The 17,510-nt window shown below is 42.6% G+C and overlaps 1 protein-coding gene across 5 annotated transcripts in view; it reads left to right on the top strand.

Annotated features, from left to right (window-relative positions):
- Window positions 1-17,510, top strand: part of Prkcq (protein kinase C theta) — a 130,415-nt gene that overhangs the window by 34,255 nt on the left and 78,650 nt on the right. The window lies entirely within an intron of this gene.

Genomic DNA, 17,510 nt, shown 5'->3' with positions numbered 1-17,510 from the left:
GTGTGTGTGTGTGTGTGTGTGTGTGTGTGTGTGTGTGTGTGTGTGTGGTGTTGTGTTGCTGGGGGATTGAACCAAGGGCCTCTGACATACTACACAAGATCTCTATCCCGGAGCTGTATCCACAGCTCTGATTTTACATTTTTTTCCTTTTAAATTTTGAGACAAGGTCTTACTATACGTCTCAAGAAGGCCCTTGTGCTAGCTTTGTTTGGTTTTATCAACTCAATCCAAAGTAGAATTACCTGGGAAGAGAGAACCTTAAGTGAGAAATTGGCCCATCTGTTCATGGGACATATTTTTGATTAATGACTGGTGTGTATGCACGTTCGTGTGTGTGTGTGTGTGTGTGTGTGTGTGTGTGTGGTGGAGCAGGGCAGCCCACACATCAGTTCCTGCCTCCAGATTCCTGCTCTGCTTGAGTTACTTCTCTCATGGGCCATGATTAGAAGATAGAAGCCAAGTAAAGCCTTTCCTCCACAAACTGCTTTTGGTCAGTGTTTTTTTATAGCAATATAGCAATAGAAAGCAAACTAGGACAGCCATGAACTTGTGATCCTCCCGCCTCAGAAACCCAGGCTCTCTCTTAGGCATGGTGATGGCCCTGAGCCTTCTGGGCTAGGAATTACTTTGTTTTGCTTGATGGAAACCCTCTAACGTGTGACCTGGAATGTGTACTGTTCATATTCGTAGATTCTTTATGTCTCAACTGAGTTCCTGAGACTACCTAAGGAAACTATGGCATAGATAGCCACTCCGAGCTTAGATTTCAAAGGAAAAACCAAAAATGACCTTGTCACATCAAATCCAATGTTGAGCCAATCTTATGACATCCCCTCTCAAAGCTGTAGAGCTAACTCTTCAATAAGGATGGAAAAGTATGCCGGGTAACCCACTGAGTTCAACTCAAATCCTGCTCTTGTCTCAAGGAAGCTAGGCACTCTGATTTTGTAAATGCTATGCTGTCAGTTCTTTGGATCTTCATGGTTTGTCTCAAACCTGTTGTATTTGTCTGTTTGTGTTTCTTTATGTTTATTTGTTGTGTATGAGTGTGTGCACACATATGTGTGCCATGACATGGCATGAGAATCAGAGTTCTATCCTTCTACTTTGTGGGTTTCAGGGATTGAACTCGAGTCATCAAGTTGATTGCACTTGTGTGCCTTTATCTACTGAGCCATCATGCTAGGCCCTGCTTATTTGTTTTGACTCCACTGAAATGCAAGGGTTTTGAAGACGGCATTCCTATTTCTACCAGTGTTTGCCCATATTACATACTCAGTGAGTATCCACAGTGTAAATGTTACCACTGAACAGATTGTTTCTAGAATGTTTCTGGAATTGAGAATACAATGTTGTGTCTCTAATATGTCAATCTTCCATAAGTACATTGGCCTCTTTATCACAGAGAGCTCAGCTACTGCACTGGGAAGGCCATGCTCTTCAGGTGCTGTGACAAAAATGGACCAGAGAGATTGATCTCTTCGCTTTCATTTGATGGTGAAGAAGCTGGGCCTCAGAAGTGAAGTACCTATCCTCGATTTATCCAATTCCTCACTGAGATGGAGTGGTCTCTTCATCTTTCACCAATGCATGAGCATTTTCTACAGTCAAAGCCACCATGCCCTTGTGTAGCTCTGACACCCCCCCGTGTGTGTGTGTGTGTGTCTGTGTGTGTCTGTGTGTGTCTGTGTGTGTCTGTGTGTATCTGTGTGTGTTGTACATAAGTATGTATGTGTACGTAGAGGTCTGTTTTAGGCGTCTTTCTCAGTGGTTATCCACATCAGTTTCTGAGACATAGTTTCTCACTGGGACTTGCCAAAGTAGCTAGGCTGGCCAGGAATCCACCTTTCTCCATCTCTCCAGTGCTGGAGTTAGAACTGTGCACCAGAATGCCCTGCATTTTGGACATGGGTTCTAGAGATAAAACTGGAGTCTCTATTCTTGCTCAGCAAACTATCGACTGAGCTATCTTCCTAGCCAACGTCTTAAACTTAATGGAGTAGAATTGCTTTGAGCTCAGCATTTTAATAAGTTCATATAGCAATGAGATATGACCTGGAGAGTAGGAAAAATCATTTGCAAGTTAAATGTGAATATATTTTGGAGAATGTACAAATAGTAGATATTATTTCACTTGAAAAAAAAAAAGAAGGCTTGGAGGTGATTTTAATATGCAGCACCAACATGGGAGTAAATAAGAAGGGAATCCTAACTAACAATGTCTAAATCTTCACTCAAAAGAGTAACAGCTCGTTGTAAGGAGAATTTTTGTTTATGCCTTTTTTAAAGTACATAAACAGTAATAGTGATAAAGACTCAACCCAAATACGCTAGCATTCACCTCAGCCTCACCAGATTTCCATTTTTGTAGAGTTCCTGGACTGATGAGGTTAATGAAAGTCAGCAGTATTTACTAGAGAGGCTCACGCTGCTCCCAGGGAGAACACAAGAATATGTAGGGAGCAGTGATCACATTCCAAATCTAGGAAATAGAAGGTCTTCTGAGGTGAATCAAGTTCAAGCCTCCTTTTAATTACCTGCCCTGTTGCTGTGACAAAGTGCCTGGCAGAAACAAGTCAAGGAAGAAAGGTTTCATCTGGGGGTGTGGTACGAGGCAACAGCCTGTCGAGGCAAGGACATCAGGGCAGCAGCAGACTGAGCTTCTTGAATGCAGGTTGACATTGAGTTCACAGTCAAGAAGCAGAGGGAGATGAGCGACATGGGCCAGCTCGTTCTTTTTTCTTCTGATTCCATTTGGGACCTCAGCCCATCAAATGACACCTCCCACATTAAGAAGGGTCTCCTCGCCTCCATTAGCCTCATCTAGAAAATGCCTCACAGACCTATCCTAAAGGTTTGTTTCCATCGAGATTCTAAATCTCATCAAGTGGAAAGTCGACAGTAACCCTCACAGCACTCATTTCTGCCCCAGTCACTAGCACTTGTATGTATTAGGTCTTGAATGGGGACCGAGAAATCAGGCCCATATCTATGGCTGACCACACAAAGCAAGGTGGTTCAGTCAGATACCAGAACCGAGTGGTGGCACATGCTGCTGACACAGTAGATAAAGGCCAGGTTCATTGAGATCCTGCTCTAGTGCAAAGCTTCTTCCAGATTCAGCAGTTCAAAGGGTCAAGAGCAAAGAGAGACCCATGTTGGGAGCCATCAACAAAACTCCACCTCCTGAAGAGAAGATACCCCCTTCCGGCTTCTTTGACACCTGCACGCACTTGCAGCCCACACACCGACATGTACAGTACACTCAATACACATAATTAAAAAGAAAATGAATCGTTACCAAAAAAATAAAAAGAACAACAACAACGACAACACACTGGGGAACCAGGTTTTTAGAATGTTATAACGGGCAGGACACAGGAACTTTAGTCAGCTATTTCTAGACGAGTTAACCGCTGAAGGCATGCTCCTCAAAAGTCAATTATTCTTTGTCCTCTTTGTTCAGTGAACCTTTGGTGGATTATACACTTCAGTCTTTTTCAACTACTATCTGAAGAACATTGATTATTCCGGTTATGTCTTATAAGCACATTGATATGAAAAAAAAATGTCCTGCTGCCGTGAGCCTTAGAGACATTTAAATCAAAACAAGTTATGCGTCATGACCATTACACCAACTGTTGCCAAGAAGGAAGTAGATAAGGGTGGGTGCTGTACAAACTAGAACCCCTGCCTTGCTGAAGGAAATGTGAACTGGTATGTTCAGTGCAGGAAACAGCACAGTGGTGTCTCAAACAGTTAAACAGAATTACCTCCTGACCCAGAGCTTCTATTCTTTTTTTTTAAAGATTTATTTATTTTATTTATGAGTACACTGTAGCTGTCTTCAGACACACCAGAAGAGGGCATCCAATCCCATTACAGATGGTTGTGAGGCACCATGTGGTTGCTGGGAATTGACCTCAGGGGCAGTCAGTGCTTTTCACCACTGAGCCATCTCTCCAGCCCCAGAGCTTCTATTCTTAAGAGCACTCAACAGAGTTGAAATGAGGACTCAGATGCTTGTACACCAGTCTTCACAGCACCGTTACTCAGTGTACCCCAAAAGTTGGAGCTGTTCACCCAGAGGAGACTAGATGAACAAAATGCAGTATATCCATTGTGTAAAATATTATTCATCCTTTAAAACAGTGGTTCTCAATCATCGGTGAGTAGTGATTCTTTTAGGAGTCAAATCCCCTGGGTCACCTAAGGTTGTTGGAAAACACAGATATTTACATTACAATCCATAACGGTATCAAAATTACAGTTATAAAGTAGCAACAAAAATAATTTTATGGTTTGGGGTCACCCCGTGAAGAACTGGTTTTAAAGAGCTGCAGCATTAGGAAGGTTGAGGGCCACTGCTTTAAAAGGAGCAAGAGGCTGGGGAGACAGTTCAGGGAGCATTCTGATTGCTATACAAAAGTGACACATGAGCTCAGTCCCTGAAACCAGCCTGAAACCTGAAACTGTTTGGGGACACTCTGTCTGGGGACAAACTGATGGGAGATTCTGATATATACAGCAAAACAGATGGGGCTCAAACACATATGTGAAGGTGAAATAATCCAGCCCCCCCCCCCCAAAAACACACACACACACACACAAAATTTCAACTTACATGATATACCTAGAACAGTCAAGTCCATCTGGTCAGAACGCAGAAGAGTGAAGACATGGAGTGGTGAGATTGGATGTGTGGGTGTTGGTGTTCAGTTGGTACAGAATTTGGGCTATGAACATGCTAGGGTCATTGAACTGTCTATTTCACAAACTAGCATGTGAATCACAAGCATAAAACTTATTAAGCATACATTCTCTACCCTGCCGACAACTACCGCACAGAGAATTTTGGCCAAGCGCTCGTGTCTGTGCACAGGTGGTCACAATCAATGAGTCTGGACACTTGAAGAAGGAAAAGCTGACTAGAAGAGCTGGGGGTGTTTATCACCAGGAGACATGGATGGAACCACAGCATGCCAGCCCTTCGAGTGAAGTGTTGAGAGGATCCACAGTAGCAGAGCCACGCCCACCTTCCCACCCCCCAAACCCTATGCCCCCATGGAGCATTTCAGCATAGCATCAGGGGACAGAGCTAAGATCAATGGGAGAATTAATGGGGGAAATAATAGACATTTTAGAATAGGAAAGAACCTCTGACCTTTCCTGGAGCCCCTGATCAGATGGCTAAAGGACCTTGGTAATATTAAGGGGACAGAACAGCAAGGTAGACATCTCCATTTTCAAGTGACAATTGTTAATACTCTGAGGACAAGTGAAGTGGTGTAAATGTGTCCTGCTTTTAAAGAGCCATCCCCCGGTGGGGTGGATAGCCCTTCCAACTGAGAAGTGCTGCCAAAAACTGGAATGGAGGATCTGGGATTCACACCTCCCAGTAGAAGTGCTTCTGCAAACAGTTTCTCTCTTAAAAGGCTACTCCGATGTGGATTGAAACACCCCTGGTCTGTATGCAGCCTGAACTCACCACCAGAGTTCCAGCAAGACAATAATGGAATGAGGAAACAAATAGGTTAGTCCAGCATGCCGGTTCCTTCTAACTCTGCTGCCTCCATACTTGGCCTCAGGAGCTGCCAGTGTTCCTTCACTCTGGAGCAGCAACTGGGATCTGAAAAAGTAGGGTCTCAGCCAGGTGCCTAAGACAAAGCCAGGGGTGGGGTGGGGTGGGGTGGGGTGGGGTGGGGTGGAGGTAAGCTGGAGCCAGAGACCCCACCTCATGCTTCTAGAGACCATGAGCAAATTACAGAGAAAAATGCCCCTCATTCTCACCCCCCACCGTGCCCAAAAGCCCAGGCTTCCCTTTCATAGAGCTTCGCTTTTATTGCCACATCCCCAGTGAGAAAACTCAACTGCAGATGCCTTTGGGAAAGGAGTATGAGGAAGGGCAGAAGTTGAACCAGAGAAAACAGAGTGTGTTCTGTGCTTCCTGGATGTCTGGTCCAAATATCTGGAGAGAGGGTGCGGCTTCATCATCGGGAGCAACCGAGGTGACAGTATCTTTGGAGAACACTAGAGAAACATGAGATAAATAATCATTGTGAAAGATGAAAATCATCTTTTAATCACCAGCTAGAAGGAACAGCTGCAGCGCACACAGCGGGAGCCCAGAGAGCCTGACAAAGATGGCAGCCTAACTCCCTCAGTAGGATGTAATTAAAAAGAATTAGTTATAGAATGGCTCTTAGCTTACTGAAGATCAAATAACTGTGAGCTTCCAGAATAGATCCTGAGGGAGGAGGGGACATTTGCAACACCGTGCTTGGGGGAGCCTCTGTGGCACTTGAGTCTCCCTTCTCGCTTGGCGAGGTGACACTGTGCAGAACTGGGCAGACAGCTTCATCTCTCTGAGTCATGTTCTCCATCTGTAAAACAGGGACAAGAGCATCGTCTCAGATGTGCCAGAAAGTAAGGGCACTAAAATGGAAGAAATAGAGAATTACTTTGAATACATATCAGAATTCTTAACCTCCAGTTCCATAAATTTTTCTAGAAGGTAAGTTGGAGCGTAGATTAATACAACTCCTCATTGGCTTTAACTGTTCATCAGATCAAGATGAGATTTATTTTTAAAACAGAAAAGATGGGGCAGGAAGTGAAAGTCTGTGCCAGTGTATCTTTATTATGTTGATTTATATTGGAGGACCACTCTGGGTGGGCCACATCAGCATCTTTTCCTAAGCTGGGGATCCTCTACTGAAAAGGGAGAAAGTTGGCCGAGCACTGGGATGCATCAAATCCTCTTGACTGTGGCTGAAGCGTGACCAGTTCTCTCAAGCCTCTTGCTCTGTGACTTTCCCACGAGGGTAGCCTGTAACCTGGAACTCTGAGCCAAATAAACCCTCTCTCTCTCTGTTGCTTTCATCAAAGTGTTTCATCACAAGGAAAAGGAACAAAGACACATATCCATGAGGTGGTCCACCTGCCATCTTCTTTTCTCCTTGGGTTCTTTCCCAGGAAGACAAACTTTAATTTCAATTTTTTATGTGTCAGGGAAATTCCTGTTTGAAGAGGGTGCTTTTGGCTGCTTTTGTACTGTCTGCTCTGAGTCTGGCTTTTTTGGTTTTTTTTTGTTTTGTTGTTGTTGTTTGTTTGTTTTTTGCCTCATAAAGGTCCAGGCTCAGACTGTCAAGATACTTGACAAAGTCTTTTATCAAAGGCAACCTAACACTGCCACTTGCATATTTCAGACAATGAGAGGTGTCTGGGCCATCCTACAGGGTGAATCTGAGCCACATCCAGCTGCCAGGAACATGATGGGAATTGATATACAGCATCTGAACCCCAGCAGGAGGAAAGGACTGTATCATAAGCCATCTAGACCTTCTCACATCCTTAGTAGGGGACCACCAGTCCCCAGGTCTTCCCATCTCTTCATCCTTTTCCTTGCTTTCTTGGCTCTCTGTCCTGGCATCTCAATAGTTGATAGTCCTTATCCCACCTCTACCTCAAACCCCACTGGCTTTCCATCCTCTCCTCCTATCTCTCTCTACTTAAAAGGGGAGACAGACGAGCAGTGCCTGCATTGTCTATCATAGCTGCCCAATGATGGCAACTCCTAAACTCCAAATGGGCTACAGGTGAGTGTAGTAGGCATTATAAATCCACTGTAAAGCCACCACATGTGTTTCCATAGCACTGTGTAATATTTTAAAAACTGGACCATATAGGAATCCAGTCCTGTGGATGAAGTCCCTGTGGTGAAATACATCTGCCCATTTGAGTCATTTGAAGCCAAGGATGACTTCCTGAATTGAGAATTTCCCAGTGTGAGTCCTGGAGGATCCTCCGAGGCATGACCTACGGTTCTCACTTCTAAGCGCTGCCTACAGCACTTTTCGCACATAAGACTCTTGATGGATTGGCATTCAGTGGAACACGACCTGTCAAATTACTAGCGCTTATCAAACCCCAGGATCTTAATGGGTGCAACACGTGAGCCGGCACCGGATAAGCAGGTCTTACAGGGAGAACAGGCTGGAACTGGAAAGAGAGGGCTTGGGCCATGCACTTCAGCATCAGTAGAAGTGTCCTGAGAAGTCTGAGCTTCTGAACACTTCATTTATCTCTTATTTCTAGTAGGAATGGTCTGTTCTACTGGACAAAAATGGTAGGCAGACTTCATGACTTAAGATAAAAAGAATTTTCCTTTGTGTTACACAGGTAACTGAATTATGACAATAGTCACTTTTTTCTAAGTGATTTTTCTTAGGTTAGCATACAGAGTGGTGGGTTTCATGAATTTTCACATCTATGTGATAAGGTTTTTGTCCTCATTCGTTCTTCCCCTCCCCTATCCTCCCTGCCTCCCCCCAACCCGGCCCCCGGTAGTTTCCTTTTCCCAAAGAACCCCCTGCCCTTTGCTTTCCTGCCACCTAAGTTCCAATATGCTTGGTCCTTCTCTGCCCTCCTTTTAGATTTCCTTTTTGCATCTCAGATCTCTTTCCACTTTCATTTGCTAAACATACATTTATTCTAATCGTCTTTAAGAAGTTGAACTGTGAATTCTAGAAATTATAATTTAAAATCAATCAGGTATGGTGACAAACACTATTAATCCCAACACCTGGGTAGCAGAGGCATGTGAATCTCTAAGTTCAAGGTTAGCTTGGTCTACAGAGTGAGTTGCAGGACAGCCAAAGTTATGCATAAAAGCACTGTCTCAAATCAAAAAATAAAATCTGCCCAAGATAATATTTTGGTCCAAACTTTCTCTCACTAAGATTTATGCATATATCTTTCAAAATACGCTCCTATTGTAAATACTATGGTTAATATGTCTTTGACCTTACCATATTATGTAAATATTTTATTTTAGTGAGTCATAATTAGTCCATTATAAAAATATCTCATTGTAGTGCAGACTATAATATGATTAAACAATATTTTTTTATATTAAGGTTAGCCCAGCATTATTATTATTATTATGAAATAACTATGCAATAGGCATTCTTGTAGGTATATCTCCATAAATATTCCTTATAGTTTATTATTTAACTATATCATTTAAATTATGATACATATTTTCTCACCTTTTTAGGTTTATTACTTTTATCAATTGATTGTGTGTGTGCGTGTGTATGCGTGTGTGTGTGTATGAGAGAGGAGAAAGAGAGAGAGAGAGAGAGAGGGAGAGAGAGAGAGAGAGAGAGAGAGAAAGTTGTGAGTGCCCACCAAGGCCAGAAGAGGATATCAGATCCCCCAGAGCTGGAGGTACAGGTGGCTGTGTGCCACCCCTTGTAGGTACAGGGAACAGGACTCAGGTGCTCTGTAAGAACAGTACATGTGCTTAACAGATGAGCCATGTCTCTAAGCCCCACACTTTCTCTTCCAGAGATTATGCACATCCCTTATGGCCCAATCTGCCTTAGAAACCATATATTATAAAGATGATGAAATTATACATTATATGTTACCAATAAACTATGCATGGAATTATATTAATCATTATGTTTAGTGGAATATATCTCTCATGTAATTTTGTTACAAATTCAATTTGCATCACCAGATAAATCTTTCAATTTTCAGAGCTTTTTAGGTTTTGGAATTGTAGAGATGATATTATGTACTTGACTAATTTACATGTTGTTGGCATCTATCGAAATTGAACTACTTGTATTCAATCAGCTATTCATATCATTTTTCATATATTGCCTGTGTTGGGCTTGTTCTATAGTCTTCTTAGGGTGTTTGTCTTTTTCCTGATGGTTGAGAGGTTTCATATATGTGTCTACCGTGTAGTCGAATGTTTTACAAAGACGTGTCTGTCATTTAAAATGTTCTGTTAGCGTTCATCACTATTGGCTTTTACATGAAACTGTGCTGACATGTTTTTCCTTGTGGAACGTCTCTGTGGTGTTAAACTTGGGAAGCTCTTCCTAGTTCCAAAAGACTCTAATCATTAATCTGTAATATCTAGTACTTTTAGTGGTTGACTGGTTTCATTTCTATATAGCTTCCATCTGCCTAAATTTTAATTTGATGTTGGCTGTGATACAGGCTTCAATTAGAGGACATAGTCCCATTTGCTAAACATATCTTCGCTTTCCCACTGACTTTAAGTATAATTCTCATTACACACAGAACTTAAAAACACATGTATGCTTATCTCCATCTGCTTCAGGATCGTTTATTTTCTTCTGTTTGCCTGACCTTCACTTCTAACACCAATTCCACGTTATTTCCATGATTACATAGAATGTTCTCTGTCTATAAGGACTGGTGGAGAGGAGAGACCATTATATGGAGCACAGAGGGTTTTTAGGACAGTAACAATGCTCCCTATGGATCCTGTCATTCTGGGAACATGGCCTTATTTGGCCATCCAAACCCTATTGCAAACTGTATTTTCTATGTGATGATGCTGACTGAACCAGTATCAGGCAGGGATGTGGATGGTGGGGAAGTTCTGTGTGAGTGGAACAGCACTTGTGGGAACCCTCTGTACTTCTCTTCTTGGTTTGGCTGTAAACTCATTCTGTAAAATAAAGATACATTAAGTAAAATAAATGCTAAGCAATGCTGCTGAAATCCTGGAGTTATCCCTGTGAGCAATATAAAAAAAGGCTAATAGAGCATCAGCTAGATTACATTGTAGCAAAAATGATGATTCAAATACTATGTTATTACAATGTTTCTCAAACTCTGTAGTGAAGTACCAAGTTTTTAAAATCCCATTTTCTATGAGAGCTCAACCCTCTTCACTGTTTCTTAGGAAGTCTATTTGCTATACTTGGATTAGTTACAGTTTCCATTATGACAAAATGCCTGGTGTAAGCAACGGAGAGGAAGGTCTCACTGTAACCCATGGTTTTGGAGACCTCAATCCATCATAGCAGGGAGGGTCAAAGTTGAACAGTGCACAGCATAACTTCCAACAAGCAGAGGAAAGATCTGGAAGGTGCCAGGCTTTCATCAGCTGACTGAGCTGGATTTTGGTATGAGCAGCACTCATAGTCTGTGCTGGAGCAAATCCCATCATTCGGTCATCTTCATGCACTAGTGATGTCAGAACAGCAGATTCGGTAAGTGGGAAGACGAAAGACTCTTGGTTCCCACTCCCACTTCTATTGCAGAGAAGATGGCTATCTCATATTGGTTCCTCTGAGTTTCAGTTCTAGTGTCTGTTCATCTGTTACATGAGAATCCAGACCAAATGTCTATGAAGGAACTTTTAATTTTCACAGTGGGAGAGATTTGGGGATCCCTCTCTCACTTATTCCTTGCTATTATAATTTGAATTGGAAATATCCCCCAATTTCACGTTTTGAAGGAGTGTCCTTCAGTTACTGTCCCAGATAGATTTAACTGTCAACTTGACACAGCTCAGAATCGTCTGAAAAGAAAGTTTCAATTGAAATTGCCCATATTAGATTTACCTGTGGGCCTGGGGACCACTGTCTTGATTGATGTAGTAAGCCCCAGCTCACTGTGGGTGGTACAATTCCCTAGGCTGGTGATCCTTGCCTATATAAGAAAGCTTGAGTCTGTAAGTCAGGAAACAGCATTCCTCTATGATTTCCCATTCAAGCTCCTGCTTGAGTTCCTCTCTTGATTTCTCTCAGGGATGGAATGTGACCCAGAAGTGAAAGTCAAATAAATCCTTTCTTGCCCTGAGTTGCTTTTTATCATGGTATTTGTCAAAGCAACAGAATGAAACCAGAACAACTGGTAATGCTAGGTGGAGACACTGTGGATCCTTTAAGGGGGGAGGGTTACTCATAAGATGCCATGTCGACCAGCTGTTTGAGGGTTATGTGACATCCCTGGTTTCTGTTGTCTGTACTTCCTGGCCTGTCATGATGTGAATGGCCTCTGTCACATGACTCCACTGACATCCACTGAGTGGCTCTGCTCTCTCTTTCCCACTATGATGGACTAAAACACTCTGAAACTGTAAGCCTCATGAATCGTTCAACCCTTGTTCCTGTCAAGGATTGTGGCCACAGTGAAACAAAACTAACTAGCATAATTGCTTTATTTGACTTGATCCACCCTTTCACTTGTTCATTGTGAACGTATTATAAGTCAATCCCTATGTTTTCCATTCTCCCTAAATGAGATGGGAATGAGGGAAAGAGAGAAAGACTCATTATCCTATTCCTTGTGTCTCCTTCTCACTGTGAACACTGAACACTGACAGGAACACTGAACGTGAAGTAGTGATGGCAGATGAAGAGACTGGACCAGGGAGATGTACTTGCCGCTGCCACTTTAATACACTAATTTAGAAGAGGCTTCTCATCCTCAGCTTTACTGGCATATTTAATCTGCGGTGGCACCCTGAGCATTGTGAGCTGCGTAGTAATACCCCTGGCTTTAACCTACAGGCAATAGCATCTGGCCCCTCTATTTACAGCAGCCCTCTATTTGACTTGAAAAAATGTTCACTTAGGGTAACAGCAACCTGGTTGAAGAGCACAGATTTAGAACCTCCTAAGACAGGCATTGTGCTAGATACTGTGCAGAAAAAAGTAAGACAGTGCAGGCCTCGCCTTGTGTGGTTCACTTGGGTGCAGATTCTGTATCCAGAATGGGCATCGGAGGCACCTGGGTTCCTCGGTGAAGCCCAGCTTTTCAAGTACTATAGTTTTAACATAGCAGGTCCAGAGTGCTAGAGATGTATTAGGTGATGCTGCTATTGGAAGATCCCCCAGGACACAGCTTAGGTGTTACCAAGCTTCTGGCTTCATCTTTCAGATATGTAGTACCTGTTCCTGTTGTGGCCAAAAATACAGCCAAATGAATTCTTTTATTCAAACTAATTTGTATTTTATATGTTATTGGCGTTGGGGCCAATGAGATGGCTCAGTGAGCAAAGGGGTTTGCTCCCAAGCCTGACTTCCTGAGTTTGATCTCAGGATCCACAAGGTAGAAGAGGAGAACCAACTTCTACATGCACACTGTGGGACATTTGCTCTCTCACTCCCTCACCCCGCACATGCTCATGGATACAGATAGAAAATTAAAATACCATTTTAAAATGTTTAAAAAGGAATTTGGCCTCAATTAACAGATTAGTCAACCCACAGTTAATGGAATGTCAGAGGAAAAACAAATAGAGAGGCCTGTACATTGGAGCAGTAGCAGTAATGGGTTTTATATAATATATTCATTTTGTCCTCCTTCCAAATGAGCAAATCAGTGGCAGTGAACAGGCTAGCCCAGAAATGAGAATGTTGCCGAATTTAATAGTTAACATGGAGGTGAAGCTTCAAACTTTGACACCAGGTTTTTACAACCGGCTCATTTACAATTGGTGGACACTTTAGTATAAGAACACGACACAGGCAATTCACATGGACTCAGGCACACACATCTGCTCACATTTATTTCCCTTCTGCCAGCAGCATCCTTTATGTGACAGAAATGGCCTACATCAGCATAGTCTGTCCACACTAGCACATGGAGGACTCCACCTAACACTTTCTGTATAAACTGTCAGTTCATCTAGGGACAGCTATTTCCGCTCATTGTGGTGATACCAGTGAACGTTGTATTTTCTCTGAAAAGTGTCACACACCCTTAGGAGGAAGTGGGGTGTGGCGTTAATGCAGCAGTAAACACAGAACTGTGTTGCCATTGGTGTCCCCTGCAGTGATGGCTCACTGCTGTTTCCCATCCTGTCCCTGAAACCACATCACAGCACTCCTCATAGGATAAGAGGGCAAGAAAGTGAAGCCCACCGTCTCCTTTCCCGACCCCCTCTAGGAGGAGCGGCTAACCCCAAATTGAGGTCTTATAGCTTCTCTGGAGTTAACTTCCAGTTACGTCCATGTATCCAGTACAACACCTTACAATCCAGTTGGTCATTTAGCCAGTGTTTATTGAATACATGTTTGAGTCAGTTCGTCTACTTGGTCGGTAGTTTAGGTAGTTTATTCTAGGCTTACAAATTGATCCCTGGTGTGAGTTGTTATATTTTCATTAGGAAGCACTTCAAAGGCTATATGGGAAAATCTTCTAAGGATATCTGGGAAAACCATAACTTACTTCTCCACTGGCCACTCACGAATATTTTCTATGGGTTAACTCGTTGAATCTTCAGAGCATGGACAGACCTAATCCTTCAGAGACTTCTTGGAAGTATGTCTACTTTATGCCTTGATTTGCACATAGAAGAACATAGTCACAGGGTTTCAGACCTTAAGCTATGGAAATGGGATATGATAGAGTTGACATTATTCTGAGGTGGTCTCATTTGCAAACCTATGAGCACCTTCATCTTTTCTTTCATCCCACAGTTCCTATGCCCATATGTATATTGCCAAGCAAGGTTAGATGGAAGACTTCAGCCTCAGCTTCTCCTCAAGGTGCCCTTTGATTTGGGCCCAGGCCCAGATTTTGCTCACCTGTACCAAGTGGTACAGTTTTCTTCACCAAACACCAGTTTAGCAGAAAGGAGGAGGAGAAGTCACATTTGTCCCTCAGAAGATAGCAAAGCCACAGCATCTCAGAGATAGCTTTAGGACTGCTGAGACAATAGTACCATGGAACTTATCTTTTCAGGGTCAATTTGACACAAGAAACAGAACCTTAGATTATGTCTCCTCCTGTAAAAGCGACATCTCCATGCTGGCCATTCCACAGACAAGATTGCTGACTGGCAGCATGGCTCTGTGTTCAGTTAGATACCCGGTCTCAAGGGAAAGAGGAAGAGGAGGATGAAAAAGGACACTGGACATCCTCTGGCCTCTGAACAGTTGCACAATCTGATACACCCACATACATACATGCTCAGAAACCACACATATACACTGCCCTACACACCAACATATACCTGACACACACATACAAAAAAGACCTTTCAATAAGCATAAAGTAAAAGTCTGGGTGCTAAGCATTGGGTTCTAGCTTAATTGACAATGTTAGCCTTGTCTATAAAATAATGTTTTCAGTGCTTAGTGCTCAGTGTTTGTGAAGATAGGCATGGTAGAGTATTAAAACAAACCACAGATTCTTTAAGGGTCTTCTAGTCAGGAGAGCCTATCACCCACCCCTGGAGTCAAAGCTGCCCCAACATCTTTGACCAGTTGTATATGTGGCAGAAGTTCGTTGTCTGAGTTCCGTGCCTAGCCTTGAAAGGCCCAGCAGTGTCCTTCCCTCTCATCCTTTTCTAGAGCAAGTGCCATATTGACAAGCCCAAAACACTTCCGGGAGGATGAAGGAACTCATGGAGAGAGAAGCTGAACTGTCCTAGCTGTCCCCACTGTGCCAGCTCGCATGCCATAAGATCTGAGCTGTCCAACTGAGCACATTTCTAATTGATGGCAAGTAATTGCAAGCAACAGATAAAACAGCTGGTATTTAAGTCTCAGGGTCATTTGTTGTGCAATAAAAGATAAGTCAGATAGCAGGAATGATGGGTAAATCACAGTTGTGGTTTTCATGGGACCCAAAGGAAACATGTAAGTTCACAGATCCTCAGGCTGCTACATATATTAAGTCTCTCAGAAACTAAACTAATGCTGCAGACCTGTAATGCCAGCTACTTGGAGGAGATCACACGTCCAAGTCTTGAAAGGATTCCTTAGGTTTCGTCTCTAGTGCTATCAAAGAAAAAGAAACCAAGCATACCGCCCAGTTTTTATCATGAATGAGATTGCAGGAGTGAGAAAATAAAATTGGTTGTGGGGAAAGAAAAGTCTTAATGGACTAAGACATACATGGGGCACTTGAAGGATGGACAACTCCAAAGATGGTCGTTGGGTATGGGCATAGATGGATCAAGACATGGAAAGAGGAACAGCGTAAACGGAGTCCTCAAGATGGACTCAGTGCTCTTAGCAATCGGAGTCCCAAGTAGTCTGGGACTCCTACTAAGTCCTGCTGTGGATCAGCACTAATTAAAGTCAAAACATAAAGGCTTTGAAATGTCAGACTGAAGATTATATATGTATAGTCTTTCTTTTTTTGTTTGTTTGTTTGTTTGTTTGTTTTCCGAGACAGAGTTTACTGTATAGCTCTGGATGTCCTGAAACTTGCTTTGTAGACCTGGTTGGCATGCCTCTGTCTCTCTGCCTTTACTTCCCAAGTGTTGGGATTAAAGGTGTGTACCACCACTGCCCAGCTAAGAACTATGATTTAACTCAATGAAGATTCACAGCAATTTCTTAGGCAACCGGCCAATTTCATCATAATGATGCTTTTGTAGCTCCATACATACAAGCAGGACTGTGTGGTGGGGTTGTTCACATCTTGCTATGTCAGTAACTAAAGAACACAGGTGAGAACCAGGGAAGCATATAACTTTAAAGGCCATCCCAGTGACCTAACTGTCATCCAGGCTCTCCCTTCCAAGGCTCTATGGTCTTCAAAATAGTGCCATAATCTAGGTGTGTTAGTTAGGGTTTCCATTGGTGTGAAGAGACACCATGACAAAGAAACTCTTCTAAAGGACATTTAATTGGGCTTGCTGGTTTGGGGTTTAGTCCATTATCATCACAGCAAGAAGCATGGCATCATGCAGGCAGACATGGTGCTGGAGGAGCTGAGAATTCTTCATCTTGTTCTGAAGACAAACAGGAAAAGACTGGCTTCCAGGCAGCTTGGAAGAGGGTATCAAAGCCCATCTCCACAGTAGCATACTTCCTCCAACAAGGCCATACCTACTTCAACTAGGCCACGCCTCCTAATAGTGCCATTCCCAGGGCCAAGCATATTCACACCACCACACTAGGCATCAAGGGTTCAAAGTATAAGCCTATGGGAGACATTTCAAATATCATAATAATCAATTATTTAAATTATTATAATAAAATTATAATAATAAATTATAAAATTATAATAATTATATTGTGCTAAGCAATTATAATTACAAGTCAAATTCGTTTTTTTCTTCATTCCCAAGTTTAACTCTAATTACAGAACATTTTCTCTTTTGCATGTTAAACATTTTGAGGCAAGTAATAACTGTTGTGTTTTGTGTGCTTGTTTGGTGATGTGATTGGTCTGAGGGTTTTGAAACAGTCCTTGAAGCTGGTCTAAACAGCCTAGGTCGATCTCAAACTTATGATCCTCCTGTCTCAACCTCCTGAGGTCTGGGAATATAGACAAGTGCAACCATGCCTAATTAGGCAACTGGTTTTTGCTCTGTTTGTTTTTGTTTTTTATTTCTTTCTCACCCTTCTTAAGCATTGAGATTCTAAAGTATAGCAATGGAATATTGTCCGTTTTTTTTAAATTAAAAAATATGTCAAGTGCTAGGGAGTTGGCTCCATCAGTAAAGTGTTTATTATGCAAGTAAGAGGACCTGAGTTCAAAGCCCGAGCACCTGGTGAAAAAAGTCCAAACATCATGTCTGTGTTTGTAATTCCAGTGCTGAGGAGACACAGTGAGTAAGATTCCTGGGGCTTGCTGAGCAGCTGGTCTAGCATTGATGATCTCTGGGTTCAATGAGAGGGTAGAGAGCAATTGAAGAAGACAACCAACATCAACTAATTGCACAGAGAGAGAGAGAGAGAGAGAGAGAGAGAGAGAGAGAGAGAGAGAGA

Source organism: Grammomys surdaster, unplaced genomic scaffold, assembly GCF_004785775.1.
Source record: "Grammomys surdaster isolate TR1022 unplaced genomic scaffold, NIH_TR_1.0 194, whole genome shotgun sequence".
In the NCBI taxonomy this organism is placed as follows: domain Eukaryota; kingdom Metazoa; phylum Chordata; class Mammalia; order Rodentia; family Muridae; genus Grammomys; species Grammomys surdaster.
This window is presented reverse-complemented; position numbering and strand designations above follow the sequence as displayed.